We start from the raw sequence: 8,782 nt of genomic DNA, 5'->3' as shown, positions 1-8,782 counted from the left end.
ACTTAAGGTCTTATTTCAGCATCAAGTATTTGCTTGCCCAACAGAAATAATTTACTGGAGCTAAAGTGTTGGAAAATGAGATTTTAAACAAAGTCTGTCTGATCCCCAAAACATAGGACAGTTCATTATTCCACATTGTCTTTAAAACAAGAGTGCAAGGTGTTCAGTTATGGTACCTGCTTCCCAATGCAATTACATTATTGCATGCCAGACTTCAGGCAGATCATGAAAGGAGCATGAAAGGACACCTAATAAACTGAAAAGAATACCTTTAAAGATAAGTAAATAATCATGTCTGTTAAGGAGAATCCCTCCTTCAAAAATGCTGGCTAAACAATGTTAAAGACCTGCTTTTCAATATTCCAGACCTATTCTTCAATATCCCCTGAAACTCCACACAAATGGCACTTTACCAATGCATCTGATTAAAATATTATATCTATAAAACAACATAATTTCTAATTTTTATAGATTTGGGGATACATATGCAGATTCGTTACAAGGATATATTGTGCAGTGCTGAGATTTGGTCTCTTAGTGTACCCATGACCTCAATAGTGAACAGTTCTCAGTAGGTAATTTTTTAACCCTCATTTCCCTACCACCCTCACCTCTTTTGGATTCTCCAGTGTCTATTACTTCCCTATGTACGTCCATGTTTACCCACTGTTTAGCTCCCACTTACAAGTGAGTACAAGTGATATTTGGTTTTCAATTTTTGAGTTACTTATATTCCTGAGTTACTTAAAATAAGGGCCTCCAGCTCCATCCGTGTTGTTGCAAAAGACATGATTTCATTACTTTTTGTGGCTGCATAGTATTCCATAGTGTGTATATAACACATTTTAACATCCAGTCATCTATTGAGGGACACAGGTTGATTTTATAAGTTTGTTATGATGAATAGTGCTCCAATAAACATAGAAGTGCAGATGACTTTTTGATATAATGTTTACTATTACTTTGGGTAGATACCCAGTAGTAAGGTTGCTGGGTAAAACGGTACAAATATTTTTAGTTCTTTGAGAAATATCCATACTGTTTTCCATACAGACAATACTAATTTACATTCCCATCAACAGTGTATAAGCATTCTCTGTTCCTCATAGCCTCACTAGCATCTGTTGTTTTCTAACTTTTTATGGAATAGCCATTGTGACTGGTGTACTACTGTATCGCACTGCGGTTTTCATTTGCATTTCTCTGATGATGAGTGATGTGGAGAATTTTTTCATATGTTTGTTGGTCACTTGTATGTCTTATTTTGAGAAATGTCTATTTATGACCTTTGACTTCTTTTTGATAGGTTTATTTGATTTTCTTTTCTTGAGTTAATTGAATTTATCCTAGATTCTGCATATTTGTACCTTCTCAGATGCATAGTTTGCAAGTATTATCTCTCATTCAGGAAGTTGTCTATTTACTATGTTAATTATTTCTTTTGATGGGCAGATGTCATTTAGTTTAATTGGATATGCAGAAAGTTTTTAGTTTGATTAAGTCCAATTTGTCTATTTTTATTTTTGTTGCATTTGCTTTTGAGATCTTAGTCATAAAGATGTTGCCTAGGTCAATGTCCTGAAGAGTGTTTTCTAGGTTTTCTTTGGGGATGTTTATAGTTTCAGGTCTTACATTTAAGCCTTTAATCCACTGTGAGTTAATTCCGTATATGGTAGGAATTAGGGATCTCGTTTAATTCTGCCATATATGGCTATTCAATTTCCCCAGCACTGTTTACTACATAGGGTATCTTTTTCCACTGCACATTTTTTTTTTCTTTGATGAAAGTCAGCTGGTTGTAGGTGTGTGGCTTTATTTCTGGATTCTCTATTCTGTTACATTGATCTATGTGTCTATGCTAGTATTAGTGCAATGCTGTTTTGGTTACTATAGCCATGTAATACAATTTAAAGTCAGCTAATGTGTTACATCAAGCTTTGTTCTTTTCGCTTATGATTTCTCTGGCTCTTTACGTTCTTTTTTGGTTCCATATGAATTTTAGGATTGTTTTTCCTAATTCTATGAACAATAGCATTGGTAATTTGACAGGAATTGCCTTGAATCTGTAAATTACTTTAAGCAGTATGGTCATTTCAGTAATATATCCTTTTGATAACTGAGCATGGGATTTTTTTTTTTATTTGTTTGTGTCATCAACAATTTCAGCAGTGTTTTGTGGTACACATTGAAGAGCTCTTTCATTTCCTTGGTTAAATGTATTCCTATGCATTTTATTTTATTTTGTGGCTATTATAAATAGAATTGAGTTTTTTTATTATACTCTAAGTTCTAGGATACATGTGCAGAATATGCAGGTTTGTTACATAAGCATCCACATCCCATGGTGGTTTGCTGCACCCATCAACCAGTCATCTACATTAGGTATTTCTCCTAATACCCCCACCCCTGACAGGCCCCAATGTGTGATATTCCCTTCCTTGTGTCCATGTGCTCTCATTGTTCAACTCCCACTATGAGTGAGAACATGCGGTGTTTGGTTTTCTGTTCCTGTGTTAGTTTGCTGAGAATGATGGTTTGCAGCTTCATCCATGTCCCTGCAAAGGTCATAAACTCATCCTTTTTTATGGCTACATAGTATTCCTTGGTGTATATGTGCCACATTTTCTTTATCCAGTCTATCATTGATGGGCATTTGAGTTGGTTCCAAGTCTTTGCTATTGTGAACAGTGTTGCAATAAACATTGCTGTGCATGTGTCTTTATAGTACAATTATTTGTAATCTTTATAATCCTTTGGGTATATACCTAGTAGTGGGATTGCTGGGTCAAATGGTATTTCTGGTTCTAGATCCTTAAGGAATCACCACACTGTCTTCCACAATGGTTGAACTAATTTACACTCCCACCAACAGTGTAACAGCATTTCTATAATTAGGGTTGAGTTCTTGGTTTTGTTCTAAGCTTTAATGATCTTGTTTTATGGAAATGCTACTGATTTTTACATGTTGATTTTGTATCCTGAAGTCATCATTTTCAAGTTTAAGAGTCTTTTAGAGGAGTCTTTAGGGTTTTCTAGGTATAAGATTATGTCATCGGTAGAAAGAGAGAACTTTATTTCATCTTTTCCAACTTTGGTGTCTTTTATTTCTTTCTCTTGCCTGTTTGCACTAGCTAGGACTTCCAATACTACGTTGAATAGGAGTAGTGAAAATGGGCATTTTGCCTTGTTCTAGTTCTTCAGGAAAATGCTTCAACTTTTCCCCATTTAGTGTGATGTTGGTTGTGGTTTTGTCATACATGACTTTAATTATTCTGAGGTATGTTCCTCTGAGACCTAGATTGTTGAGGGTTTTTACAATGAATATACTTTGGATTTTATTTAATGCATTCTCTGCATCTATTGAGATGATCATATGGTTTTCGTTTTAAATTCTGTTTATGTGGTGAATCATATGGATTTATATGCATATGTTGGGCCATCCTTGCATCCCTAGAATAAAACCCATTTGATCATGTATTATCTTTTTGATGTTTTGTTAGATTTGGTTTGTTAGTATTTTACTGAGTTTGTTAGTGTTTTGCTGAGTTTTGCATCCGTGTTCATCAGGGTTATTGGTCTGTAATTTTCTTTTCATGTGTGTGTACTTGCCTAATTTTGATATTAGAGTAACGTTGGTTTTGTAAAATGAATTTGGGAGGAATTCCTCCTCCTGATTTTTGGGAATAATTTCAGTAAATTTGATAACAGCTCTTCACTGTATATCTGTTAAAATTTGGCTATGAATCTGTCTGGTTCTGGGCTTGTTTTTCCAGGGAAAAATAGAATTTTAAAAAAATTACTGCTTCAGTTTTATTACTCATTATTGGTTTGCTCAGGATGTCTGTTTCTGACCTTAATTTGCTTTACTAAGTTGTGCTCTCTGATACTTCAGGTGATGGGTTGGTCTGTAGAATGCCCAGTGACCTGAGTACCCTGTTCAGTCCAAAGTCAGGAGGACAAAGCTGGGCAGAGTCACACCAGTGAGCTTTCCCATAAATGTCCCAATGACAAGTGTAGGCACCAGTCCTCTTGGGGGTGGCTGGAGGAAATCCTGGTGAAATACGCTGAGGTCACCTTGGAAGGAGGAAGTCAGCACCAAATCCATTTTATCTAAAAATGTTTTTGTTTAAAGCAATTTATCTTTCCTCTGAAGCACCTGTGGAATCTGAATATCTCTAATACCTTTAGTTACACTGAAGTCCTTAACATCATCTCCACTAATTCTATAATCTTCATAATCATTCATGACTTGAACAACCGCCTGTATTACTTATGATGTAGCTCCCTACATAAGGCCTTGAATATTCAATACTAGATTGCTGAATCAATGAAAGCATTAACCAACTGGAACATTGATATTTGTAAGATGGTACTATTCTTTATATATTCTTACTATATGGCATTGTTGTTAACTTTTTTTTTCCCCCCAATAAAGAGTCTCTGTTGCCCAGGCTGGAGTGCAGCGGTGCAATCTCAGCGCACTGCAAGCCTTGCTGCCTGGGTTGACGCCATTCTCCTGCCTCAGCCTCCTGAGTAGCTGGGACTACAGGCGCCTGCCACCATGCCTGGCTAATTTTTTGTATTTTTAGTAGAGATAAGATGGGATTTTACCATGTTAGCCAGGATGGTCTCGATCTCCTGATCTCGTGATCCACCTGCCTCAGCCTTCCAAAGTGCTGGGATTACAGGTGTGAGCCACCGAGCCTGGCCTTGTCATTAACTTTTTTAAATCAACATTTTATTTTTTAAAAATATCATATGAAATTTAGAAGTCTGCTGCTCTCTGCAATTATTTCAGTACTTTACTTTTTACCTCTTAGCCTCTTACCTGACCCATCAATCCTGCTGTAATCAGATTAAGTGTTGTCTGGCTACACATCCCAATGTACAATAAATGTTAACATCTCACAGATATTCAGCAACTTCTGACAACATATTAAAATGACAAAACACAATCATTTTTGTCTACATTCTAAAATTCACTTGATATAATTGAATTGTAGAAATAAAAGTGAAAACACGTTCAGTACGTGTTATATCAAAGAAATGTAGAGAAATTTAATGAGTATTTGACAGTACTTTCAAAGAAACTTTACTATGATTCAGAGAAAATGTTTACTATTTGGACATAGAGACCTAAATGAAATACTCCCTTTTTCGATGCCTGCTCTTAATCCTATGTCATGTCACCATTGTTATCAAAACAGCACTTATTTATTGCTCATCCAGAAAAAGATACAATTACCATTGACAGCTTAAAATATACATCCTTTATTTTGTACCATAAATTTTGCAAAATACGAATTACTTCTTTTATTCCAATGGTTTCTGAACTCAAACTAGTAATGTGTAATTTTAATGACTTTTGAGCTGTCAAAATAATAAACATTTAATATAAATATTGAAGCTGCTGCTAGAACCCTAAAACAAAGGATTGCTATAGTGGAATAATTTTCAAAACTCAGATAATAGATATAATACCATACACAGATCAAAAAACAACATTTGAAAGTTTTTTCTTGGAAAACAGGGAGGATGTATACATATATGTAAGAAAATATTTTCACAGGATAAATCTAAGGTTGATAGTCATAAAGAAGGCTATGTAAACAATCACTTTTATTAAAACCGAGGCTTTAGATGTTAAAGGTGAGAAATAAAGATGGATGTATCATATAATTTATGACCATAATGCAATATCACATAAAAGCTGTATATGAAAGATAAAATTATTGTGTAAAAAGAACTAATTACAATTTAATTTTACCAAGTTTAAAATGAGATTCCAATTTAGTCATCACTCATTTATTGTTTTTTGATTTATTTCAAAGCAAAAGGGGTTAAAAATCCCTACATTGCCTCTTCAAAGAAAGGTTGTACATCCCCAACTCAATATATAGGGAAATGTTTTTAGGCTATATAAAAGCAAGATATTAACTTTTATTTCTCAAATAGCAAATGAATAAATATATATATAGTGCTACCATCATTCAGTAGCAATTTCAAGAATTAAAATGTAAGCATAGCTATCTATAAACTTTTTGCTTATTTTCTTTCAAGTAGTCTGAGGTAATTTTACAAATAGCATATTTTTCCTAATAATTTGCATTCGCTGAAAGAATTTTGAATAACATTTGTAGTATTGTTACATTCTATTGTTGTCTGACATATTTCTGATCATGTGAAATCTAACGTAGAATATGCAAATCAATTAAATCTAAAATTTCTGTATTTACTGCGAGAAAAACAAAATTATTTCTCTGACAATATTTACAATGCTGACCGAATGAGTACTATTTTCATTAAAATAAAATCAGTTTTCTGCTGCTGTTTATAACAGAGAAACCGGTAATAAGCTAGATCTGTCATAAACAAGTGAGAAACTAGGTAAACCACTTTCTGATATTATACAGGAGACATTGAATGATGGGAGCCATTGACGAAACAGAAAGTTATATGGTGAGTCCAAGGATGATTTCAACTTTTTAAAGGTTTATTTTGTGTTTAACACATAATAATGGTACAAGCTTATGGAGTATGTTGTGATATTTCTAACATGTATACATTGTATAATGATAGAGTCAGGTTAATTAGGTTATCAATTACCTCAAACATTTATCATTTCTTTGTGGTAAGACCATTCAAAATCTTCTCTTCTAGATATTTTGAAATGTACAATATAATATTGTTAACGATATTCACCCTACTTTGTAATAGAATACCAGGTCTTATTATTCCTATCTGTCTGTAATTTTTCACCTTTGACTAATTCTGGTAACCACTATGCTACTCTTTATTTCTTTGGGACCAGATTTTTAAATTTTGCAACTGTGTGAGATTACGTGGTGTTTGTCTCTCTGTGCTGCCTTATTTCACTTAACATTATGTCCTCTGAGTTTATCTAGGTTGCTGCAAATGACAGGATTTTATTCCTTTTTGTGACTGAACAGTGTTTCACTGTGTGTTTGTGTGTGTACATACATATACACGTGTATGTATATATGTATACACATATACATGTGTGTGTGTGTGTGTGTGTGTATTTTTATGCATTCATTCATTGATGGACAATTAGGTTGCTCCATAGCTTGGCTATTGTTAATAGTGCTGCAATAAACATGGAAGTCCAGATATCTCTTTGCCATAATGATTTCATCTCCTTTGGAGAAACACACAATAATAGGATTGCAGGATCCATATGGTAGTTCTACTTTTAATTTTTTGAAAATCACCATACTGTTTCTCATAATGGAAATAATAATTTACATTCCTACCAATAGTATATGAGTTATTATTTCTCCATATTCATACCAGCATTTGTTATTTTTTTGTCTTTTTTGATTTGAATAATAGCCATTTGTATAAATGTGAAGTGATATTTTGTTGTGGTTTTGAAATTTATCTCCCTGATGATTAGTGACTGATATGGTTTGGGCCTTTGTCCCCACCTAAATCTCATCTTGAATTGTGATAATCCCCACATGTCAAGGGCAGGGCAAAGTGGAGATAATTGAATTATGGGGACAATTTTTCTTGTGTCTGTTTGTTGATGCCTGTACATCTAGTGGAACAGTCACCTTTTGTTATATTTTAGAGTAGCTTTCATGGGTAAAAATTGTCACCTGCAGATGTGTCTTAGGGTGTCATTTAGGTAAGGTAGATTGCCTAGGTTCCAGGTGGGCACAGTATTGTCGTCTCCATGCAGTTTATTCAGCTGTAGTCATCAATGCCTGTGAGTGCCTCAATTGCCTAAGCAGCAGGAGCTTGTAGCTTCTTAGACACAGCCTCCATGCTAGACTGATTCACAGGTCAAGTGTGGGTAGGAGCTGTTTGGTTATTTGATCAGGCATGGCTTGTCCATTGAGGGTGAATGTACCAGGCTGTTCTGGGGGATGGACAGTAGTGAACACTGGTGGCAGAGAAAGGAGCACTTCACACATGAAGAGAAATCTGAGTGGCACACTGCAGCATCCACTAGTACCAAAGGATCCTGCTGCTACATGACAATTGTACTATTAGATGGCTCTGAAGAAGAACAGAAGGGAAATGTTACCAAAAGGCAGAGTTGCAGGCAATGCCCTTGAATATCCACTTTCTTTGGAAAGAGAAATTGTCAGCAATTAGAACAATATATGGATACAGTGGTAATGGTGAGAGACTTGGTTGGTTGACTAGAGTTCTGAAATGGGAGAGACAGAAAAATTAGGAGGAGGAGGAATGGAAAAATAGCACATGGCATGGGTAAACATGTTAAGTGGGGAAGAAAATATAAAGATCTTTGCTTATTGATACCTTCTAGAAAGCAATCACCAGGAAGAGATACTAAACGATCAGAATGAGTTGTCTAGTAAGTTTAAACTGTCATACCTTACTGCAGTACTGAATGCATGAGTAGTAATTGTAGACAGTAGACATCAAGACGATGTATGGGCCCAACATTATGGGTTTCCCTTAACCAAGGGCTGGAAAAAAAAAAAAGCTGCTGATGTCCTTTACTTGAGAAAATCAATCAGTTACTTAGAATCAAGTTGATTACGTTGAACCTGTTTCACACTGAAAGGAGTAGTAATTCATGTTGCCACAAAATCTGCACAAATTCAGGGTGTGGTTTTGTCTTTCCTTCATATAAGACTTCAGTTAGTACACGTATCTGAGGACTCAACAAAATGTTCATTCTAGGTTGATAGTTGTGTCCTTCTAAGATGCAGCTGAGATAATGACTTGGAGGCAATGCCTTGTAAAGATTATAAAACCGATATAAATGACTATCGTGTTCTGTTGT

Source organism: Mandrillus leucophaeus, unplaced genomic scaffold (genome assembly GCF_000951045.1).
Source record: "Mandrillus leucophaeus isolate KB7577 unplaced genomic scaffold, Mleu.le_1.0 Scaffold477, whole genome shotgun sequence".
Taxonomy (NCBI): Eukaryota; Metazoa; Chordata; class Mammalia; order Primates; family Cercopithecidae; genus Mandrillus; species Mandrillus leucophaeus.
The sequence above is the reverse complement of the archived record's forward strand: the minus strand, read 5'-3'. Positions refer to the sequence as shown.